The sequence below is a fragment of the Elaeis guineensis genome, chromosome 9 (assembly GCF_000442705.2).
Source record: "Elaeis guineensis isolate ETL-2024a chromosome 9, EG11, whole genome shotgun sequence".
Taxonomy (NCBI): Eukaryota; Viridiplantae; Streptophyta; class Magnoliopsida; order Arecales; family Arecaceae; genus Elaeis; species Elaeis guineensis.
This window is the reverse complement of record NC_026001.2, coordinates 48861029-48884890: the sequence shown is the minus strand read 5'-3', so window position 1 is coordinate 48884890 and position 23862 is coordinate 48861029.

The following is a 23862-nucleotide window of genomic DNA, read 5'->3' as shown; positions in this document are numbered from 1 at the left end:
GGGAGCCCTTACCATATTTGTAATTCATTGCAGAGATTGCAGATCAGTAGGAGATTCGAGCAAGGTGAGAGGTTCCTAAATATTGGAGATGGAAGACCAGTTTCAGTTCTAGCATTAGAAATCTTGAAACTTATATTTGAGTCCCATACCGTTATTCTTAATGATTATTATTTCTGTTCCAGTTTTTTTTTAAATATTATTTCTGTAGATCTTCTGGCCAAAAATGATTATGAAATTTCAATAAAGAAACAAGTTTGTAATATCATTATGAATGGTGTTACTATTTTTTGTGAATATTTGAACAGTGGTATGTATATGTTATCACAACCTGTTAACGTAGTCTATTCTACTGGCAAGCACCCTGATTAGATAGTGTATCAGATATCTACTTATGGCACTGTAGGCTAGGTCATATAAACAAGAACAGGATAAACAGGTTGACTCAAGAGAGAATCCTCGAAGTCAGTGATTGTGAATCACTTCCAACCTGTGAGTCCTATCTTCTTGGTAAAATGACCAAGTCACCTTTTACTGGAAAAGGTGAGAGAGCTACTGAGCTCTTGGGCCTAGTACATACTGATGTATGCAGGCCCATGAGCACAAGTGCTAGAGGTGGATATTTTTACTTCATTACTTTCACGGATGATCTATCCAGATATGATATGTCTATCTGATGAAACATAAGTCGGATTCATTTGAAATGTTCAAACGATTTCGAAGTGAAGTAGAAAAATAAACTGAAAAGAGTATTAAAACTCTTCGGTCTGATCGAGGAGGAGAATATCTTTCTGGTGAGTTTCTCACATATCTAGGAGAGAATGAGATTCCCTCTCAATGGACTCCTCCAGGATCACCACAGCATAATGGTATGTCTGAAAGGAGAAATCGAACTCTGTTAGACATGGTCCGATCCATGATGGTTTTGCCAGCTTGCCAACATCCTTCTGAGGATATGCACTTTAATCAGCCTGTTATCTGTTAAATAAGATTCCAAGTAAGTCTGTAATTAAGACTCCTTATGAGATATAGACAGGACGTAAGCCAGCACTTTCACACCTTAGGGTCTAGAGGTGCTCGACCTACGTCAAACAGTTAGTAATAGATAAACTTGGACCTAGATTTGACAAATTATTGTCCAGCTATGCAACCCAAGAGGGGGGGTGAATTGGGTTTCTAAAAATTTTAAACTTAACTTATACCTTATGAAAATTGTTTAACAATAGCTAGATAAATAAAGAGAGTATAGTTGATTCTAGGCAAATGGTTAAAAGCAAGAAGCAAGAGAATAAAGAAGTTCTAAAGAAGAGCAATTAGACACAACACAAACAAGAGAATTTATAGTGGTTCGGTGCCAACCTTGCACCTACATCCACTCTCCAAGCTCCTACTTGGGAATTCCAATCCACTAACTTGTATTCAACTTGAATACACTCGTCGGAACCTCCGACTCTAGCTATCCCAAGCTAGTCCACTTATTTTTCGGGTACAAGCCAACCCAATACACTCCGATTCAAGGTTCGGATCAACCTTCCCTTGTTTTGGAACCCTTCCAAAATAAAAAAAAAACTCAAACAGAGTAATACAATCAATAGTACAGAAAATACACAAGAAGCTCCTTAAATGAGCGAATGGGGCTTTAAATACACTTTACTCAAAGAGAAGAAGCTCTTTTCGATTTTCTCAAGGTGGTTGGAGACTTGAATGAGCACTTGAGGAGTTGGTGAGCTTGAATTAAAAGCTTCTTGAATGCTTTGAGTGAACTCTTGCTTAGGGCTGAAAGGTATGCTTGAAATCCTCTTTTCAAAAATCTCTCTTCTTAATGATTCTCACATTTTTGTCCCTTTTATAGCTTTAAGGAATGGTGGAGAGCAATCTGGGCTGAAATAGAGCCGTTAGTCCACATTAAATGAGCATTAAATACACTTAAAACGGGTTAAAAACTAGCCGTTGCAGAACTTTTCCGTCACAGGGGTCGACTCATGGGTCGACTCATGCTCATGGGTCGACTAATGGGGTCGACCTCTGTGGAAAACGGCAGAAAAATAAAGATTCTGTAGTTTTGGCCTAAAAACAGCAGAGGTCGACTCATGGGTCGACTCATGCCTTGGGGGTCGACTCATGGGTCGACTCACAGACTGTGCCAGCCAAAAAATTTGTGTGCCAATCAGCTCATTGTGCCATGAGTCAACTCATGGGGTCGACTCAAATCTTTCAATCATGAATATCTTTCAAAATACATGTCCAAAAATTATAAAATTTTTACCAATAGATCACAAATCTTTTGTTCTAGCACTTGATGCTTTCAAATCAGGGTTTGATAAAATTATGATTTGCCCTTGAAGTGCAATAAGTCTTTTTCAAGCGAAAATCATTAGTACCCTTCAAATGCTTTGTAATCATCAAAATCAATCCAAGGAGCAACAATCTCTCCCTTTTTGATGATAACAAAATACTTGAGCAAAAGCATATATATAAAACATTGAGCATGAATTACAAGGTGATGAAGATGCATTATTTGAATATTATAGCCATGTATTGGAATGAAATGCATCATAGGTAGTTTGAAGATAAATAGGAAATTTGCTACCAATTTGAAAATTACTTATAAGTGCATTTGTTTGGAAAGATTGATTCTTTGGCACGTGATACATGTGCCCATTTGCTTGTGTTGCTCATTTGCCTAACAATTTACCTATTGCTTAATAATTTGAAAATTTGCTCAATTGCTTAACATTTTGAAAATTTGCTCAATTGCTTAACAATTTTCTTATTGCTCATCTGCTTAATAATTTGAAAATTTGCTCATTTGCTTATATTGCTCATTTGATTCTTTAATTTCGGTATCAGAGCAGAATTTTTGGTATCGGAGCAGAATTTGCCTAAGAATTTGAAAATTTGCTCTTTGTTTATTTCTCAATTGCTTAACATTTTGCTTTTAATTTTATTCTTTAATTTCTCCCCCTTTTTGACAGCATCAACAAAAATGTTTACTCCCCCATTTTTTGAATATATTTTCTCTATTTCTTTCTTTGATGGAATTAATTTTACTAATGTTACTTCTTTAGCTTTCTTCTTTATTGCTTGTTTCTTAGTTGCGTATTGTTTTACTCCCCCTGAATACAGCAAACATAAAAGATATACCAATTGGATACCATATTGCAATTCATAGTATTTTACATCATGGATATGAGTTATTTTGCATGCACATGATTAAAAGCAACTCAATTTGAAAGTCATTCATTGAAAGTCAAAGAGTATATATATATAATCAAAAGTGACTGATACCACTCAGTTGTTCCAAAACATATACCAAAATATAGAAGACAATCAGTCAACATCACTACATGGCCCAAAAGATAGTTCCTAAACTAAAACTAAAGAAAAGACTAGCTAAACAGGATCTAGTAGAGATCATGACTGGATGGATCAGAGTCAGATGAATCGGAGATGGGGTGAGGAGATGAAGGATCACGACCAAGGGCACGTCCTCGACCCCGACTGCCTCTGCCATGAGTGGAGGTGCCGACACGAGTGGGAGGTGAGATGATCCTGAAGACTGAGAAGCAACAGACTGAACTGCAAGAGAGAGTCTGATGGTGTCCAGAAGGTTTAAGGCTCTTGAAACATACTGAAGCAGTACAGTGAACTAGGTGCATGCATGCTCACTAGAGCCTCTCATCTCTCTCCTCAGAAAATCAAATCCACTCTCCAAAACTCCTCTAAGTTTGGCTACCTCCATAGATAGGTCTGAGACCTCAGTGATGCACTCCTGTGGCTGTGGATGTGCCAGAGCTAACACTTGCCCCTGCAAGTCAAGTACTCTCCCAGTCAGTCTCAATATATAACCCTCAAGCTGCTGAATCGAACTGACTGATCTGAAATCATCTGGAAGACAGTGGAGATGTGAGGGATCAAAGTCTGATCAGATACATCATGTGATGTGGATTCCTGTGCAAAAACTGAAGTGCCCAACTATCGAGAAAGTAAGGAAGCCACACGCTGAGAGATCAACTCTATCTGGTCATCAGCCAATCTGATCTCTGAGGGATGTGCTCTGCTGTCTGGCTGCTGGACTGGAGTGTGCCTCCTAGTAGACTCTGATGGGCCAGCCTCGGGATCTGAAATGAACTAAATGTCTGGAGATGCTGCCCTGAGATCATGGAGGGTGACGATGGTCCTTCTTCCTCAGCTCTATCCTCACTCTCTCTTCTACACCTTTAGTCCAACCACCATCTGTCTTAGTAAATCCCATGCGGTGCAAAGTATGTTGGCTGATGGTGTCAGAGTGAGAAAGCCTAGCTGCAGCCTCCCCTCAAAACTAACTCCAAACCTCCTGAATACCAAAGTGAGGGCCATACCGAAAGGCAGATGTGCCTTGGATCTATTCAGTGTTTCTCTCATGGCCTCAATCATTAATGCTGGGAGGTTCAGGGAGTTTGGGTAATCACATGAAACATAATGCAGATGTCTCAGCCTGAGAGGAGGTCATGTCTACCACTTCTAGGAAAGAAAAGCTTTGTTACCATTTGATGTAGTATCCTTATCTCAATGGAAAGGATCTTGGCCTCTAGTTTGTTTAGGCTTCCGGAGAAGGTTCTTCCTAAAATCACATTAATTCCTTCTTCCTTGACTGGGAGTTCCATATTTGAGTATCCCTCACAGGGTAAATGAAGAATCTCTCCCAAAAGTACAGATCTAGACAGATATCTATACCCTTAACAGTGGATGTTACTGTTCCATTGCCATAGCTCAAGTTCAGATAAAATTCCTAACCAAATCCACATAAGTAATTTCTTTAAGTGAGCAGTAGAATCTCCAACCTTGATCTTTGATTTTTGAACCGATAGAGAACCCCTCTTTTTCAAAAAATCTGAAATCTACATTTTTCCCGGGTTCTACCTTTCTATCAGATAAGAGAATTTTACTGGGGCTTAATGGAGATCAGAAGAACCTGGAGCAGATGTCGAAACAGAGATTGAAGCTGATGAGGTCTGAGAAGCCTGTCTCTTCCTGCGCACGCCTTCTTCCAACTCGCGGACCGACTTTCTTCTTTGTGGAAGCTTCATTTTTGGAGCCATTTCCACCACCAGAGCAAGCAAGGGTCTTAGGAGGTCAAATGTGTGAAGAGATAGAGGGATTTTAGGGGAAGGATAGAGATTTTTGGAGGAGTGATACCCCAATTTGGAGGAGAAGGATAGAATCTAGGGCACGCTCAATCCGTTCCAATCAAGGGAGGAAAAGGGAAGAGCTCGATTCCTAAGGGTCGATTTGAGGTGTAAGGGGTGATGGGAGAAGAATCTTGGGGGAAGGACTTGGGTTTGGAGAGGAAGAAAAGGGGACCTAAGGTTTTGGAGGGAGGAAGAAGACGGTGGAATGGGTCGGCTCAAAGAATGGTTTTCAACAAAAAGAAGGAGCCCGTGGGATTTTGGCCAAAAATTTCAAGTTTGCCCTTGGGTCGACCCGAGGGGTCGACTCATGGCACATTGAAACTCAGAAAAATGATGAGACAATTTCTGAAAAATTTGAAACTTTAGGAGAATGATATTTGCTCAATGAACAATTATGAGAATAATAATTTTGAGCTTTTAAGCCCAAAAAAATGGTGAGAATTAAGTTCAAAGAGTTTATGACATTGATCCCTTAAGGTTAGAGAGACATTTAAGCAGATGGATCAAGGATTCCTAGTTCTCTCCTAATTTCACAGAATCTATCTTCACTTAGGGCCTTTGTAAAGATGTCGGCTAATTATTTTTCAGTACAAACATAGTCAAGAATTATGTCTTTGTTTTGAACATGTTCTATTATGAAATGATGCCTGATTTCAATATGTTTGGACTAGAATGCTGAATTAGATTTTTAGTAAGATTTATAGCACTAGTGTTATTACATCTTATGGGAGTTTCATTAAGTTTGATACCAAAATCTTCGAGTTGTTGCTTAATCCACAAGATTTGAGCACAACAACTTCGACTGCAATGTATTCGACCTCGATCGTAGACAGTGCTATCAAATTTTGTTTCTTGCTAAACCAGGAGATTAGGTTAACTCCAAAAATTGGCAAGTTCCACTAGTACTTTTTCTGTCTAATCTACATCCAGCAAAATCAGCATCTGAATATCCTATTAAATTAATTAATGAGTCCTTAGAGTACCATAATCTAGAGTTTGAGTACCATTCAAATATCTAAGGATTCTTTTAACAGCATTCAAGTGAATTCTTTAGGATTAGATTGAAATCGAGCACAAAGACAAACACTGAACATAATATCAAGTCTGCTAGCAGTTAAATACAGTAGAGAGCCAATCATACCTCTGTAAAATTTTAAGTCTACACTTTTACCTTCTTCATCCTTGTCAAGCTTACATGAAAGGCTCATGGGTGTGCCAATTGCTTTGGAGTTCTCCATTCCAAATCTTTTGAGTAATTCCCTTGTGTACTTACTTTGGGTGATGGAGATTTCTTCTTTTGTTTATTTGATTTAGAGTCCGAGGAAGAAAGTAAGTTCTTCCATCATGCTCATCTCGAACTCCCCCTGCATGAGCTTTGCAAAATCTTGACAAAGAGATTCATTAGTAGATCCAAAAATAATGTCATCAACATATATTTGTATAACTAATAAATCATCTTGATTTCTTTTAATGAAAAGGGTTGTATCTACATTACCTCTTGAAAAACCATTATTAAGTAAAAATTTGCTTAGCCTTTCAAACCAAGCCCTGGGTGCTTGTTTCAAACCATATAGAGCTTTATTTAATTTAAAAACATGATTAGGAAAAGCATGATTTTCAAAACTGGGGTTGTTCTACATAGACTTCTTCAGCAATATATTCATTCAAAAAAGATACTTTTGACATCCATTTAAATAATTTAAATTTCATAAAGCAAGCATATGCAAGTAGAAGTCTAACTGCCTCTCATCTAGCAACAGGTGCAAAGGTCTTATCAAAATCAATTCCTTCTTCTTGATTATAACCTTTAGCAACCAATCTTGCTTTGTTTCTTATTACATTTTCATGTTCATCTAATTTATTTCTAAAAACTCATTTTGTGCCAATTATTGAATAATTTTTAGGTCTTGATACTAAAGTCCATACTTTATTTCTTTCAAATTGATTAAGTTCTTCTTGCATTGCATTAATCCAATTATAATCTTTTTCAGATTCTTCAATGGTTTTAGGTTCAAAATGAGAGACAAAAGTATAATGATTGAATGCATCTTTAAGTGAAGAATGAGTTCTTACCCCATGCATAGGATCACCAATAATTAGCTCCTTAGGGTGATTGTGAACATACCTCCATTCTTTGGTAGGTCATTTGTACCTTGAGGTTGTTCTTGTTGTTCTTCACCTCCCTCATCCTGTTTGTCTTCATGTTCCTCATCATCTTGAATTGTTGAATCTTTCAGAGTGATCTCCTTCATTTCTTCTATAAGAGGATCTGCATCATCAACACCATCGTTCTTCCTTGAAGGAAGATCGTTAGATTCATCAAAGACAACATGTATAGACTCCTCTACTACTAAGGTTCTTTTGTTAAAAACCTAAAAGCTTTACTAGTGGAGTAACCAAGAAAAATTGCTTCATCGAATTTTGCATCAAATTTTTCAAGTCTTTCTTTACCATTGTTTAGCACAAAACATCGGCAACCAAAAATATGAAAATATGCAATATTAGATTTTCTTCCTTTCCAAAGCTCATAGAAGGTTTTTTTTAAAATTTGTCTAATTAAAGCACAATTTAATATGTAACATGCTGTGTTAACAGCTTCCGCCCAAAAGTATCTTGAAAGATTGCTTTCACATAGCATGGTACGGGCCATTTTTCTAGGATTCTATTTTTTCTTTCTACTACTCCATTTTGTTGGGGTATCCTAGGTACAGAAAAATTATGGCCTATTCCTTTTTCATCATAAAATTTTTCAAAGTCTTGATTTTCAAATTCGGTTCCATGATCACTTTGAATATTTTGAATTGAAAATCCTTTCTCATTTGTGACTTTTCGATAAAATTTAGAGAAAACTTGAAAAGTTTCATCTTTGTGTACCAAGAAGAAAATCCATGTAAAATGAGAAAATCATCAATAATTACAAAACCATATCATTTTCCTCCTAGACTAGTAGTTCTAGTAGGTCCAAATAAATCTATGTGCAATAGCTCTAAAGGTCTAGAGATTGAAACAATATTTTTAGATTTAAATGAAACTCTTGTTTGTTTACCTAGTTGGCATGCATCACAGATTCTATCCTTTTCAAAATTCAATTTTGGCAAACCAAGAACCAATTCTTCTTAATGAGTTTTGAAAGTGAATGCATGCTAATATGTGCAAGCCTACGATGCCAAAGCCAACTAGTCTCATTAATCTTGGCATTTAAGGATACTAGGCATTGTATGTTTATCTTGGATAGATCATTCAAATCTACCATATAAAATTACCATGTCTACGTCCAACAAATTTGATGCCTTCATTAATAGGACTAGTTACAATGCAAACAGAAGATTCAAAAAAAATTTTATATCCTTTATCACAAAATTGACTAATGCTTAGTAAATTATGCTTTAAACCATCTACTAACAAAATATTTTCAATATATTTGGAGGGAGTGATACCAATGTTACCTATACCGATGATCTTTCCTTTACCATTGTCTCCAAAGGTGACCATCCCTCCATTCTTAGCATCAAGTGTGATGAATTGGGATTCATCACTAGTCATGTATCTTGAGCATCCGCTATCAAGATACTATTTCTGTTTGCTCCTTGGGATGCTAGACACACCTGCAGGCAAAAGTCAAGTTTTTGCTTTAGGTACCCAAGCTTTCTTGGGTCTTTTTGGTTAGTCATAATGGTTCCTTTTGGAACCCATATTTTCTTTACATTTGAGTTTACAGATTTGTTAGAGAAGCAAGTGTATGACTTGTGTCCTACTCTACCACATTTGAAGCAAGTAATATTAGAAAACTTGTTACTTGAAGAGTTTACATAGATATTTTTTAGATACTTTTATTTCTTCAAGGGGTTATAGCCAAGTCCAGCCTTATCATACATGGCCTTTTGATTTTCAAGAATCATATTAAGTTTATTAGAACTCAAGGTGAATTTTTTAACTACTGGTTTTAGCTTGGCAATTTCATTCTTTAAATTTTGATTTTCTTGAAACATGGTAGATTTTTCAATTGAAATGCTTTCATTTTGTTTCAGTAAAGATTGATTTTTTTGATTTTAGGTCTTTGTTCTTTATCCTAGTTTCTTTAGTTCATCAATTAAATCATAAAAAGCTTCATGAAGTTCTTCAAATGTAAAGTCACTAGGAGTTTCGAATTTACCTCATTTTCATATGCCATAAGGCACAAGTTGGCTTGTTCAATTGAGTCTTCCTCTTCGGAGCTTGAGTCATCACTCCCACTCCAAGTGGCCATCATGGCCTTCTTCTTGTGCTTCTTGGGACCCTTCTTCAATTGTGGGCATTCGGACTTGAAGTGTCCCGATTTTTTGCATTCATAGCAGATAAGGGTCTGGTCTTTATCCTTTTCTTTGCTATGTTCCCCTTTTGTGAGTGGCCTCTTCCTCATTTCTTGTTCTTTTCCTCAAAAACTTCTTGAACCTTCTGGTAATGAGTGCCATCTCTTCATCCTGCTCTTCATTTTCGATGTCATCAGTTTTTCATCTGGTTGAGCTGTGGATTTGAGGCGATTGTTCTCTTCTTTTTATTTCTTCCTCTTGATGTTATTTCATACTCAGCTCATGTGTCATTAATGATCCAAGAAGCTCTTCCAAAGGTAGGATGTTCAGATCTTTAGCTTCTTGGATAGCGGTCACTTTGGCTTCCCAAGTTCTTGGTAAGGACCTGAGAATTTTTCTTACAAGCTCACTGTTAGAATAGGACTTACTAAGACTCTTTAAACCATTTATAATATCAGTAAAGCGAATAAATATTTCAGTTACAGACTCATCATTCTCCATTTTAAAAAGTTTATATTTATGTACGAGCATGTTAATTTTGGACTCCTTTACTTGATTAGTTCTTTCATGGGTTACTTCTAATCTATCCCATATTTCTTTAGCAGACAAGCAAGTTGAAATGCGATTAAATTCATTAGCATCAAGAGCACAGTACAAAATATTCATAGCTTTAGCATTTAGTTGGGCCATTTTCTTATCAACCTCATCCCACTCTTTTTCAGATTTGGCTGATTCCACACCATCGATAATTTTAGTGGGTATGTGAGGGCCATTTACTATGATACTCCACATATCATAGTCGAGTGCATGAATGAAGATTTTCATCCGAGCTTTCCAATAGGTAAGTTGGATCCATTGAAAAGTGGAGGTCGGTTAGTGGACTGCCCTCGCTAGAGAAGTGCCAACTTGAGTTGTCATAGATCTTTAGCTTTTGATTAGTTAGATCAAAGTAGGGCTAGAGCACCGGCTCTGATACCACTTGTTGCCCAGCTATGCAACCCAAGAGGGGGTGAATTAGATTTCTAAAAATTTTAAACTTAACTTATACCTTATGAAAATTGTTTAACAATAGCTAGATAAATAAAGAGAGTATAGTTGATTCTAGGCAAATGGTTAAAAGCAAGAAGGCAAGAGAATAAAGAAGTTCTAAAGAAGAGTAATTAGACACAATACAAACAAGAGAATTTATAGTGGTTCGGTGCCAACCTTGCACCTACATCCACTCTCCAAGCTCCTACTTGAGAATTTCAATCCACTAACTTGTATTCAACTTGAATACACTCGTCGGAACCTCCGACTCTAGCTATCCCAAGCTAGTCCACTTATTTTCCGGGTACAAGCCAACCCAATACACTCTGATTCAAGGTTCGGATCAACCTTCCCTTATTTTGGAACCCTTCCAAAATAAAAACAAAAACTCAAACAGAGTAATACAATCAATAGCACAGAAAATACACAAGAAGCTCCTTAAATGAGCGAATGGGGCTTTAAATACACTTTACTCAAAGAGAAGAAGGCTCTTTTCGATTTTCTCAAGGTGGTTGGAGACTTGAATGAGCACTTGAAGAGTTGGTGAGCTTGAATTAAAAGCTTCTTGAATGCTTTGAGTGAACTCTTGCTTAGGACTGAAAGGTATGCTTGAAATCCTCTTTTCAAAAATCTCTCTTCTTAATGATTCTCACATTTTTGTCCTTTTATAGCTTTAAGGAATGGTGGAGAGCAATCTGGGCTGAAATAGAGCTGTTAGTCCACATTAAATGAGCATTAAATACACTTAAAATAGGTTAAAAACTAGCCGTTGTGGAACTTTCCCGTCACAGGGGTCGACTCATGGGTCGACTCATGCTCATGGGTCGACTAATGGGGTCGACCTTTGTGGAAAATGGCAGAAAATAAAGGTTCTGTAGTTTTGGCCTAAAAACAGTAGAGGTCGACTCATGCCTTGGGGGTCGACTCATGGTTCGACTCACAGACTGTGCCAGCTAAAAAATTTGCGTGTCAATCAGCTCATTGTGCCATGAGTCAACTAATAGGGTCGACTCAAATCTTTCAATCATGAATATCTTTCAAAATACATGTCCAAAAACTATAAAATTTTCACCAATGGATCGCAAATCTTTTGTTCTAGCACTTGATGCTTTCAAATCAGGGTTTGATAAAATTACGATTTTGCCCCTGAAGTGCAATAAGTCTTTTTCAAGCAAAAATCATTAGTACCCCTTCAAATGCTTTGTAATCATCAAAATCAATCCAAGGAGCAACACAAATGCACATTTATAGGGTACCCAAAGAGACAAAGAATATTTTTTCTACCATACTGATGAACAAAAGGTGTTCGTCAGCCTTAAGACAACCTTTTTAGAAAAAGAGTTCTTTGGTGAAGGAACCGTTGCCTCTAAGGTTGAACTTGATGAAGTTCAACAGGTAAAAAGACCGACATCAATAGCTGAACCTGAGTCAGATTTGATTAGATAAATCTAGAGCCCAATGTACCTGCACCATTAAGGCGATCCGGTAGAGTACTGCGTCAGCTGGATAGATACTATAGTTTCTTGGTCCGAGATGGAGATCCCATCAAACTCGATGAGAACGATGAGGATCCGATCACCTATATGGATGCAATGTAGAGACCTGATTTCAAAAAATAGTTGAAGCCATGAAATCCAAAATGAAGTCCATGAAGATCAACAATGTATGGACATTGGTTGATCCACCTGAAGAGGTTAAACCCATTGGGTGTAAATGGATCTTCAAAAAAAGAGGGACGCAGACGGAAAGGTGGAGACCTATAAAGCCCATCTGGTTGCCAAGGAGTATATCAATATTATGGTATTAACTATAACGAGACGTTCTCCCCTGCGGCAATGCTCAAATCCATTCAGATAATGCTTGCAATAGCTGTCCATCTGGATTATGAGATCTGGCAGATGGAGTAAAGACAGTTTTTTTGAATGGAGAGCTGATCGAAGAGGTGTATATGATACAACCTGAAGGGTTTACATCCACAGATGTGTCCAAGGTGTGCAAACTTCAGAGATCTATTTATGAATTGAAGCAAGCTTCTCAAGTTGGAACATGTATTTTGATAAGGTGATCAAAACGTATGGCCTCGTTAAGAATGGAGAAGAGCCCTGCATCTATAAATGGGCAAATGATCCAGTTGTGGTATTCTTTTTCTTGTATGTAGATGATATTCTCTTAATCGAGAATGACATCCCCGTACTACAGGAATAAAGTTTGGTCATCATCGCAGTTCTCCATGAAGGCTTGGGTGAAGCATCCTACATCATAGAGATGAAGATCTATAGGGATAGATTTAAAAGGATGCTTGGGTTATCCCAGTCTACGAACATAGATACTATGCTGAAGAGGTTCAGCATGGAGAATTTCAAGAAGGGTTATCTACCAATAGGTCATGAAATTTCTTTCTCTAAGAAGGATTATCCGACAACTCCTGAAGAGAGAGAACGTATGAGTAGAGTCTCATATACTTCGATCGTGTGATCTATCATGTATGCCATGATATGTACAAGGTCAGATGTGGCATACTCTCTAGGAGTAGTGAGTAGATACCAATCTGATCCTGGAAAAAATCACTGGAAAGTGGTTAAAGCCATCCTTAAGTATTTGAGAAATACTAAAGACCAATGGTTGGTTTATGACGAGTCAATTTGAAACTTGTGGGATTCACAGACTCTAGCTTTCAATCTGACCATGATGACTGTAAAGCGTGTCGGATTATATATTTACTCTGAATAGTGAAGTCATCTGCTAGAAGAGTTCAAGTAGCATACTGTGGTAGATTCTGTTTGTGAAGCGAAGTACATCACAGCATCGGATGCTATGAAGGAAGCTGTGTGGCTAAGAAAATTCATCATCGAGCTTGGAGTAGCACCCTCCCTCGATGGTCCGATCCTGCTCTACTACGACAGCACTGATGCCATTGCTCAGGCGAAGAAACCCAAAGCACACCAGCGGACGAAGCACATTTTGTGTCGCTTTCACTGATCCGGAGATCGTAGATCGAGGTGACATCGACCTTCAAAAGATCGACAGAAAGGAGAACCTGGCCGAACCCTACACTAAAGCCTTGGCGATAAAGGAGTTCGACAACCACAAGTCGAAGATGGGTATTAGATACTGTGCATAGTGGCTTTAGAACAAGTGGGAGTTGTTGGAAAATATGTTCCAAAAGCCAATCGTCAACCTATTGACGGTTGAGCAACCTTGTATTGTAATTGATTTGTTAATAAATAAAATATATTTTTGGCATTTTCATCATAAGTTTTCATCTTCTAATGAACTCTGTTGTTGTGATGAAGTCCTTAGGACTATTTAGGTTCGATAAAGAAAGGATTTATCGATTAGTCCTTAAAACTATTCACGATCAAATGATAGGCTGTTAATAAGGACAACAGCTTCTATCGAGCATAGGTCGTGTAGGCTATATGGGTTGATTGTCCTTTTAACCAAGAGTGTGGAGACACTGGTATGGCATACAGGTGAGATGTAAGAGTACATCATCATTGAACGTGACCAACTCCAGAGTATTCTGCTGTCGAGAATGTCTCTGATGAGATATAGGTATAAGTGTCCTTTAGACCTGAGATCGCCTCAATGACTTGCAAGCAACTCACTGTGCTTTGGTACTGAACTAACTGAATTTCTAATTCAGTGATGAAAGGCTTCTGGGCACAGTCAAGTACTTGTGAAGTTAGAGTGTGATCGAGATGGGATTGACCACTCTAAGAGTTAGAGTAAAATGAGTCGCTGTATTTCAATTTAGCAAAACTTGGCCAGGATAATCCATCAGATGAATTTGATATTTTGAAATACAATATGGACAATCTGATCAGAGTTGATAGTTGAACTTTGAGGCATCTTATGAGCATTTTGGTAAGAAAATGAATTATATGAAACTATATCCGCATAGGTTCTAAGGATGATGTTCTACATATTCGACCTATCCGACCGTTGGGTACCATTACTAGATGGTCACTTCGATTGGTACAAAAATTTATTTCTATGTTACCGACTTAGATTCGGACCTATGAGGTCACATACATTAGAGTTCATGATCCGATCGGATGGTTGATCAATGATTAAGAATCATTCTAGGATTAAACGATCAATACGATTGACATTTAATCTAGTGCAAGTTTGCAGGAGGATCGATTAGTAATTTGATTGCTAATTGGCTTAATTTGATTAAGCCAATAGGCTGAAATTAAGTCTAATTGAATATGATTTAATTAGATTTAGTTTGGGCTTGATTGGATCAAGTCCGATTGATTTATTGGATAAGCCAAGTGCAAGGAAAAACTAATCCTAGTCCAATTAAGACTTGGATCAACCGAATTTCTAATTCGATTAAAAATTAAATCAGATTTAAATCTAATTTAATTTTATTAAATTAGATTTTAATTGGGTTAAGACCTATTTTAATTAGATTGATTTGATTTTGGTTTGATTTGATTTGAGAAACCAAATTTGAACAAGTCATAGATTGAATCCTAGTAAGACTAGGATTCCACCTTGCGCCACCTTAGCCCCCCACGCCCACTTTTCTTATTTTGTGTCCAAAACCTTCTCTCCTAGGCCTTCACGTATGCCTAAAGCTTTTCACTCTTTCTCTCTTACATAGAATATGGTTGTGGACCAAGTCAAAGTAGAATTAGTTTGGATTTCAAATTATATGAGATAGAATTTTAGGAAACCAAAACTCTTTCCTTATGGCACTATTTTATTCAGATTTTTTTTGAGATTTTTGTGACTTTTATGCACATATTGTGCACCCTTTTCTATGGTCCATGGCAAAAAAAGAAGGAGGGGGCACCCAAGAGTTGGGCATTACTTGTCTTGCCCTATTTGGATTTTCTTCGACTAGGTATTTGACCTAGACAAGGACTCTTCATATCTCATTATTTAAGATAAATTTTTCTTAAAATTTTCATGAATTATAGAGCATTGAGAGACTTTTGGGACATGTGAAAATCAGAGAGAAATAGTATAGGGGTGGAGATATAATAGACACAAAACTAGGTGTCTAGGTGAGAGCAAAGAGAAGAAGAAGAGGGTCTTCTTCTAGGGCTGCTGAGTTCACCTCTTTTCTTTCTCCATCTATGAGTTTTTTGAGAGTATCTCATATTTAAAACTCCTTCTCTTACTTCTCATCTTTGAAAGAGTCCAAATCAAGAAGAAGGAGCATCTGATCGACCATCGAAGAAGGATCAGCACAGTACTAACAAACTGTGCTGATTTCTTGGATCAGAATTCTGATTGTGATTCATGGGCTCATGTGGATGACTCCTAGAGGTCAGACATGTGTGAGCTTGCAACATCATCCTCAAGCTCGGATCAGTAAAGTTAGAATGTCTAACTTACAAGGTAATAGATCTATCTATTATATTTTACACACATTAGATATAGTATAGAAATATGTTGATATGATTAACATGTAGTTCTTGCTCTTTATATTTTAATTTCTAATTTAATATCATGTAATAGGATCTTAGATCTAAAAATTCTCTAGTTTTATAAGATAAATTTTGATTTATTTTAGTCTTCCGCTGCTTGATCTTGAAAAAGTTTCAAAATCTAACCCTGAAACCCTAGATCTGGTTCCTTCACGAGACTGGACATGGCATACTCACTGAGGATAGTAGCAGATACCAGCCTAATCCAGGTGAGAATCATCAAAATATCATAAAGATCATCCTTAAGTATTTGAGAAATACTAAAGATCAATGGCTTATTTATGGAGTCGACTTAAAACTTGTGAGATTTACAGACTTCAATTTTCAGTCAGATCATGACAACAATAAGAGCGTGTTGGGAAACATTTATATCCTGAAGGTAAAGCAATCTGTTGAAAAAGTTTCAAGCAACACACCATGGTCGACTTTACTTATGAGGTGGAATATATTATGGCATCTGATGCTCGAAGGAAGCTGTGTAGTTATGAAAGTTTATCGATGAGCTCATAGTGGCACCCGCCTTGATGGCTCCATTTTGTTGTACTGCGACAACACTGGCACCATTGCTCAAGCGAATGAACCGAAGTCACATTAGTGAATCAAGCACATTCTGTGCTGCTACAATCTAATCTAGGAGATCGTGGATTGAGGTGATGTCGAGCTTCAGAAGATCGATGGAAAGGAGTAAAGTTACTGTAGAAGTCATTAGAACTTATCCTCTTCGATTATTGTTGGGATTTAGAATAGATCTAAAGGATTGTTATTTTGTTTCTATAGCAAATCAGAATTTGATTTTCATGTCTATGCTAGCATAGGATGGTTTTCAATTTAACTTCAATAAAGATCTTTGTTCTATTTATTTATGAAATAAATTGATTGTATATGATCTTTTAATTGACAGTCTATATCACTTGCATATTGATGCGAATGTGAATTTGAACGAGCAAATAGTGAGTACCATAGATCAAAAGAGATTCAGAGATAAAATTAACCAGAAGTACTTGTGGCATCATAGACTAGGACATATTAGAGAAGACAGGATAAACAAACTGAAAAAGGATGAGATCTTTGGCTCTTTTGATCCAGAGTCGCATCCAGCTTATGAATCTTATCTTCGAGAAAAAATGATCAAGTTATCTTTTATAGGACATGGGGAAAGGACCACCAAGTTACTTACTCTGGTACACACTGATATATGTGGGTCATTTAATGTGCAGGTCAGGAGTGGTTACAGCTACTTCATCACCTTTATCGATGATTTATCTTGATACAGATATGTGTATCTGATGAAACAAAGGCTGAATCCTTCGAAAGGTTCAAGAAATTCAAAAATGAAGTAGAAAAATAAATAGACAAACCCATTAAGGTTCTTCGATCTAATCGAAGAGGTGAATACCTTAGTTAAAAATTTTTGGGATATCTTAAAGACAACAGTATAGTCTCTCAATGGACTCCTCCTGGAACATCTCAGTTCAATAGAGTATCTAAAAGGAAGATAAGGATCCTATTAGATATGGTCAAATCTATGATGAGCTTTACCAATTATCCTTATATCTTTAAGGATATATCTTATTAACTATAATTCACCTATTGAATAGGGTTCCATCAAAATCTATTCCTATCATAATATGGTACGTAAGAAACTGAGTCTAGATTATCTTAAGATTTAAGGATGTCCGGTCTATGTCAAGAGATAAAGGGCTGATAAATTAAAAGATAGATTTGTAATAGCTCATTTTATAGGATATCCAAAAGAATCAATAAGATACTACTTCTACTTTTTACAAGATCACAATGTGATTATGAGTCGAAATACCATATTTCAAAAAAAATGGTTGATCCAGAATGGTGGTAGTTAGAGGTTAGTTGAGCTTGAAGAGAAGGTCTCTGAAGAGTAAAGAGCTATGGATCTTTAGGAACCTATTATTCATGAATCAGTAGTTGATGTTCCTCTACCACCTCGTAGATTTAACAAGATCTTCCAACCTCCTAAAAGGTACATGGGCATGCTTACGGAGGAAGTAAAGAAAATATTCCTCATAGGAGATAAAGATCATGGTGATGATCCTAATACCTTTGATGAGACGATGTCTGATATTGATTTCAAAAACTGATTAGATGTAATGAAGTCAAAGATTGATTCGATGCACTCGAATCAAGTATGAATCTTAGTAGATCCACCTGAGGGTATCATACCCATTGGGTAAAATAGATCTGCCAAAAAAAACAGATGTCGATGGTAAGGTAGAGACCTATAAAGCTAGGCTCGTGGCAAAAGGTTATAGTCAATGCAAGGGCATTGACTATTAGAAAACCTTCTCACCCGTAGCCATGCTGAAATCTATCCATACTATACTTGCTATTGCAGCTTATTATGATTATGAAATCTAGCAGATGAGTGTAAAAATTGCTTTTCTGAATGGACATCTTGAGAAAGATTCTATATGGAACAGTCTTTGGGTTTCACATCAGGTGATGATGATCACAGAGTCTGCAGGCTGCAAAGGTTCATATGTGGATTAAAGCAAGCTTCTCAGAGTTGAAATTTTTGCTTTGATGATACGATCAAATCGTTTGATTTCATCAAGAATGAAGAGGAATCTTGTGTATACAAAAGGATCAGTGGGAGCGCAATAACATTTCTCGTATTATACACAGATAATATTCTCCTCATTAGAAATGACATTCCCATGCTGACCATGATCAAAAGATAGTTGTCCAAGAAATTCTCCATGAAAGATCTAGGGGAAGCATCCTATATTCTTGGAATAAAGGTCTATAGGGATAGATCTAAAAGGATGCTGACCTGTCGCAAAAGCTGTACATAGAGAAAGTGCTGAAGAGATTCAGCATGAAAAACTCTAAAAGAGGATTTTTACCACTTAGGCATAGTATTTATCTTTCCAAGTCAATGTGTCCAACCACATCCGAGGAAGTTTAGTGCATGAGTAAGATTCCTTATGCCTCAGCCATCGAGAGCTTCATGTATGCCATGCTGTGACTCGACCTGATATTGCCCTTACTTTGAGTGTCACTAATAGATATTAGTCGAATCTAAGGGAGGAGCACTGGATAGCTGTGAAAAATATCCTCAAGTACTTAAGAAGAACTAAGGATTTGTTCTTGATCTTTGGAGGAGGTTCTGAGTTGCGAGTCAAGAGATATACTAATTCAAACTTCATGTGTGATACTGATGATAAAAAGTCTACGTCAGGGTATATGTTCGCATGTAATGGTGGCGCAATCAGCTGGAAGAGTTCCAAGCAACCCATCATAGCGGATTCGACCATAGAGGCTGAATATGTCGCTGATTCGGATGCTACAAAGGAAGGCTTCTGGTTCAAGAAGTTCATCGCAGAGCTTAGGGTAATGACATCAGATGCCATACCACTTTATTACGATAACAATGGAGCCAAAGTACTTGCTAAGAAGCTGAGATCTCATCAGAAATCAAAGTACATCGAGCGACGATATCATATCATGCACGACTATCTCGAAAAAAATATGTCGAGATGTGAAGAACAGACTCTCCGCGAACAACATAGCAAATCTACTGACAAAACAATTGAGCCAATCAAAGATGGAGATCCATCTTGAGAAGATGGAACTTAGATTAGTGGCCAATTGGCTTTAGTCCAAGTGAAAGATTGTTAGATGTATGTCCTAGAAGCCAATATAATTGATACATTGTAATAAATCTAGAATATAATTTTGTACTTAATTTATTGATTTGATCAATAAAGGGCAAGTTTGATTTTCATTCAAGTATGATGTGTCTTTGCATTATCCATAAAATTAATATTTCGATATATATTCTCAAAGTATTGAGAATTAGAGATATATATAATTCTTAAATGCTCTCGATTATATTATCATCATAAAGATAGTGATCGATCCAGATAGACCGACACATAAATCTCTTTTTTTGGGGTAGATGAGTCTCTAGTCTACAGTATAGAGACACTGAGCGATGAGTACGGATAGTTATTAAAAAATAACTAGCACTGAGTGTGACCATACGAGAGATCATCTAGATTTCTACTCGATCGTTAGTGATTATCTTGATGCTGTAGTTGTGTGAATGATCTTTTGGCCTGTGATGGTATAACTGCTCATAGTAAAGCTGCTAGAGTTTGATTAATACATAAATATGGTCTCAATGAGTCCTTAAATGGATGTTGGCGATAGTTGGTCCACTGTAGGAGTAGGATATGTATCTGATAGAATCTATTAATCTTAATAGAGAAGAGTAGTCCTATAGATTTTGAGAGGCTAAGTCTGAAAGTCTGCGGCCACAGCAGTGTGATTTATGGAAAAGAGTTTCCATAAGGATCGCAATTGGATATGAGCTAATCGAATCTATCATATGACTGATGATGAGATTTGACAATTTATCCATGGCCTGCCATCTTGTCGGGACTCACGATAGAGGGACTGAATCGCATGTGACTACACCTTGAGATTTCTCTTCAGTTCTACTGAGTTGCCACTACATACTGCTAAGTATCACTGATGGATGATGAGAGCTTATTAGGGTTACTTAAGATCAACAATCCTTGATGAGTTAGAGTGGAACTGTTCTGACCCATTGAAAGAAGTTTCAATGATATATGATAAAGATCATTGCATATTTACTATCAAATAAAACTGAACCTACGGGGTTACACAACAAAAGGATTAGATCTGGAATAAGTAATTGGACTTATGAAGTTTCAATTGGGTTTAAAGAAATTCTATTGGATTTAAAGTAACCTTGCTAGCACATAGTTGAACCTAATTTCCTCTTTGTATTTGAATTTCTTATTTGATAAGATTAATTCAAGTTTAATTATCTACTAATAACTTAAATGAATGAGATTCATTGAGCTCCAATTATTGGGTACCTAAGATTTTGGATCAAATGAATTAGGAGTTCAAATGCTTAATCAATTTTCTTTATAGTTTTGATTGGGTGCCACTTAATTTGATCAAGTTGAGCATGCGCATACTCGAGAGGGTATGTGAACCAAATTGGGGTGTCCGATAAGTGCCATGTGGCATCTGCAAAAGTAGATACAAAGGCTCCAATAGTTGGCACCTAAAGGATCACCTAAAGGGGATCAAATAACTAAAGGAATAAGGATTCCTAATGTAAGTAGGACATGTATTAAGTGATAGTTTGATTTTGAATAGGATTCAAACATTATGCCTATTTAAAGGAGCCTTCCCTAAGGCTCCTTAGCTCTGAATTTCAGCAGCCCACACCTCCCTTAGAAGCTCCCCACATCCCCTCTCTCTCCTCCCTCTCTTCTCCCCTTAAAGTCGAACACCCAAGGTGTTGGGCATCCCATATCTTCACGCCCAAGAGGAGCTTGGGCCTCCCCTTGCTTGCAAATTTCTAGGCCTTGCTTGCTTCATAATCAAGGGTAGAAGAGTAAGTGAATAAGAGAAAAAAAGATCAAGGAAATGATTAAAGAGTTAATCACGATCCAGACTTCGTTCAGATTCATAGGGTGATTGTTCTTAGAGAAAAACGACCAACACCAAAGAGGACTATTCCAGACTGATTCTAAGTGGATACCTATAGAGATCGGATACTTGCACGACTAAAAGAAAACTTACTCTTTTTGAGATCCAGATTTGAAGAAAGAAAGTACGAAATAGATATGTGATTCAATCATATATTCAATTTCAGCATAAAATTTAGCATGTGTTCAATTTTAGCATATGAAGTAGATCCTTGTGTTCTATATTTTATGCATGCATGATTAAGATCAAAAGATATTTTAATCTTCTATTCCACTGTATTGTTTAAAAAAAAATTTGAAACATACATGCATGCCCCGACATGAAATTCCAACAAAGAGATTATCAATCATCGAGATGACGAGTTAAGGAGGGCTGAAAGAAGAATTGAAGACCTCGAGAGGTAGAGATCTAGGGTCGAAAGAGATTGGCACCATGCTCGGGATGATCTGGAGCGCCTAAGGAGAACACTCAAAGGGAAAAAAAGTCGAGACCATGCTTCTTCTAAAGCTCATTCTCGGAGGAGTCCTAGCGAAAGCTCAGCTAAGAGGGCTAAATCCTCGAAAAAGGAAAGTCGCAGTGAGAGAACACCTCAGAGGGAGGAAGGCTCTACTTCTGGAGGGTTTCAGATGACTCTAGAGCCACCCATCGAGCTCCAAAAAGCATCGTCAAAGGCAAAGTACTGGAAGAAGGAACTAAAGGAGGCAAAAGAAAATCACGATCATCTCTAATTCTAATTTAGAGAGCAAGAGTTTTTGATCATGTATGCCAAAAGAAGGACGGGTCAGCTGACGAAAAAGGGGACTGAGATTATAAACCAGGCCTACAAGATGACGTTCTCAACAGGCTTTGAGAGGTGCAAAAGAATGGTCCAGGCGCACCTCCCTGCTGACAGTGTTAGATCTCTTCAAGCTGATGTTGTGGATGAAAAGCCTGATTGCCATAGCAATGGATAGTACGAAAAAAATTTGTCAGGGCATCTCGCCACTCCATTGAGGTGAACAAGATCAACATGGCCATGCAAACTGAAGAAACAAGCCATTCTGAAACAAGCCATCTTGGTGGTGCTTCCAGTAATAACCCGTATCTCCTTTCATTTCCTTCTGCAATCCGAACTTTGTAATCACTTTGATATAAATGAATGAAATTCACCTTTGTTAATATCCAGTGTTTGGATGTGTGAGTGCAAATTTTAGACCAATGGTTAAATTTCGAGCTAAATCGAGAGTTTAAATGTAATTAAAATAATAAAATGCAATGCGAACCATAAATCAAGTTCTGATCAGAAATATATGACCCGCATCTGTCATGCAGGCCTTGACAGGATAGGAATTTGAATTGCATCTATGCGACAGATATTGATTCGAGCTATATAACTCATACCTGTCGTGCAAGTCTTGAAAGGATAGGAATTTTGAACTGCATCCACGTGGCTAGTACTATCGCATGTCTCTGCATATGTCTTTGAAAGTGGCGCAGAATATGATTTGCCTGCCACTGGTATTAACTACCAAATCGACGGTAGAAATCATATCCACCAAGGGTTACCATGTGTTGAGCGCATGTTCGCTCCTTATCGATTCACGCCTCCTGCAATTAATACTATGATAGGAGGTCTCTTTTGAAGGCTCCACTGAACCTAAGACTATTTAAAACCCTAGACAAGGCCAGACGTAGGTCTCTTTAGGTTTCAAATTATCCTCTCTTCTTTGCTGTAAGTTCTCCTTCTCCCTTTATTTTCTGCTTTCGTGATTTTCTTTTTGAGTGAGAGGAATGGCCTCCAGAGATCTTGACTTCACGCTGCTAGGGTTTCGATTCAAACTAATTGAGAGGTATATAATACTACTCCATGAGCAGTTTCAAATTCTTTCGACATTCCAACTGAAAGTCTCGAGGCCAGATGATCGAGTCTGCCAACCACCTGTTAGGAATTGTATTTCAAAGTCAATCATCAACCTATTGATAGTTGTGCTTATCATTGTAATTGTATATGAATTATTGAATTAATAAATATTATTTGGTTCTTTCATCACTGTATACATCTCATTTTGAATTCCTGTTATGTGATGAAGTTCTTAGGACTATTTGTTTCGATATATGAGGATATATCGTTTAGTCCTTAAATGAGTTCGCAACCAAATGATATACTATTACTAGGATGATAGACATATCAAGTATAGATCATTGTGTACCATATAAGTTGGTTGTCTTCTTAACCAAAGAGCGTGGAGACACTAGTATGGCATGCAGGTAAATATAGGAGTACTTTCACTGAACGTGATCAATTCTAGAGCACTTTGCTGTCAAGAGTCACTCCGAAGTTGTAGGGTGGATGTCTGGTCAGGACACCACCTCTCAAGACCTTTTCGATACTGCACGATGCAGCAGGAAGAAAGAAGAAACAAAACAAAAACAATCAAAATA